The sequence below is a fragment of the Limulus polyphemus genome, unplaced genomic scaffold (assembly GCF_000517525.1).
Source record: "Limulus polyphemus unplaced genomic scaffold, Limulus_polyphemus-2.1.2 Scaffold439, whole genome shotgun sequence".
In the NCBI taxonomy this organism is placed as follows: domain Eukaryota; kingdom Metazoa; phylum Arthropoda; class Merostomata; order Xiphosura; family Limulidae; genus Limulus; species Limulus polyphemus.
In genome coordinates, this window is record NW_013666049.1 from 395,528 (window position 1) to 397,758 (window position 2,231).

Sequence of the window (2,231 nt, forward strand, 5' to 3'; positions counted from 1 at the left end):
AACAGTTGTTAGAGGAAAAAGAAAAGAAACAAGAAGAACGAGAAGAAAAATTACAACAGTTGTTAGAGGAAAAAGAAAAGAAACAAGAAGAACGAGAGAATAAACAAGAAGAACGAGAAAAGAAACAAGAAGAGAGATTACAGCAGTTGCAAGAAAACCTGCAACAGTGGCAGCTCGAACAGCAAAATAAACAAGAAGAGAGATTACAGCAGTGGCAAGAAAACTTGCAACAGTGGCAGCTCGAATAGCAAAATAAACAAGAAGAGAGATTACAACAGCTATTGGAGGAGAAAGAAAATAAACAAGAAGAGAAATTACAGCAGTTGTTGGAGGAAAAAGAGAAGAAACGGGAAGAGGGACTACAGCAGTGTCAACTGGAACAAGAAAGGAAACAAGAAGTACAAACGGAAAACATTAGTAAATTTAAAAGCGAATTAGATACGTTAAAGGACGATTTATTGTCTTTTACACAAGGAGGATACATTAACCATCGACTTAACCAGCCCCAAACAATGACAAGCCCTATCCAGACCCTGCAGCTAAACCCTAATGCAGACATATTCAGTCCCGTTAGAAGTCACATCCCAGATATGAATGTCAGTACTAGGAGTGATCCAGTACGAAGGAAGCCACAGGAATGCGATGGGTGCATATAGAGCACAGTTTGAGCTACTTGCAGAGATGAACGGATGGACAGAGGAGAAGAAAGCAGTATATCTGGCAACGAGCTTGAAAGGACAACCACTGGAAATACTTGGACGGTTGTCAGCAGACGACAGGCACAACTGTAGAGCACTGGTGTCGGTTCTAGAACTCAGGTACGGAACCCAAAATCAGTCAGAAGTCTACAGGACTAGGTTCAGGACGAGAGTCCGTGCTGGAGGGGAAAGCCTGCAAGAGCTAGCACGGGACTTGGAAAAGCATGGCATACAGGGCCTGACCAACTGCACCACCCGATCTCCTCAAGTTGTTGCTGAGGGATCAGTTCGTAGGTGCCTTGGACAGTCCACAACTGAAGATACAAGTGAAGCAAGCACACCCCTCTACCATGCAGGATGCAATGGCCAGAGCTCTCGAATTTGAATCCTACGTTAAGTCCAGCACAGAGGTACCGAGGTTGGTACAGTCATCTGGATTCAAGGCCAAAAAAGGTCAGCTTTCAAAGAGGTTTGAGGGACTTTGCTGGCACTGTAACAAACCTGGGCACAAGAGAGCTCAATGTTGGCAACTTCAACACAGGGGAGATGCAACAGCAGGAAAGGTTGGTATCCAGAAATGTTGTTGGAACTGTGGAAAGCACGGACATTTGAGGAACCAGTGTAGGAAGAATATTACCAACAAGTCAGCCTCAAGGAGACCAGTAGTGGTTGGTGTTGAGGGACACTCACCAACCCCCATCATGAAAGTCCCTACAGCTAGGTGTAAAATGCCAAGCACACACAGCGTCTATGTGACAGGAAAGCTGGATGGCCAAAGGTGCAACTTTGTCATAGATTCTGCGTCTCAGCAAACCCTTGTGGGCATCAAGGTGTTAGATCACGAAAGAGTACCAGAAGCCATACAGAAGCTTTATGGTGTGACAGGACATTCTACAAGATTGTGGAGACCAGTGTGGGTAACTATCGAGCTCATGGGCATGAAGAACAGACAGAAAGTATACTTGGCTGACATTGAAGACGAATGCATATTAGGATTGGATTATCTACTACCGAGGAAGTTTGTAATTGATTGTGATAAAATGACGTTTAGGAACAACAAAGGCCAAGTTCCGGTAACTGTTAAAAGAGAGAGGTTGAACTAATTAGGTGCCATCAAGGTGAAGTCAAAGTGCTGAAGAAGTTGATGATGACGAAGTGAAACCAGGTATAGATATCAAAGCAGAGCAGGAGAAAGATCAAGATTTGAAGCCAATAACTGATTTTTTAAAAGCAAGTGTTGTGCGCCCTGCTTGGGAGAAGATGTCTAGTCTAAGCCCTGTGACAAAGCACTATTGGGCACAATGGGACCAATTAAAGCTTGAAGATGGTATTCTTGTCCAGAGATGGGAAACTACAGATGAGAAATTGACGACTTGGCAAACGGTTATATCGAGAAAGTTAAGGGAAGTTGTGCTGCATCAATCCCATGATACTTTAACAGGAGGACATCTCGGAATTAAGAAAACATTGAGTCATCTACGACAAAGATTTTACTGGATAGGTATGAGGCGAGATGTGGAAGAATGGTGCAGG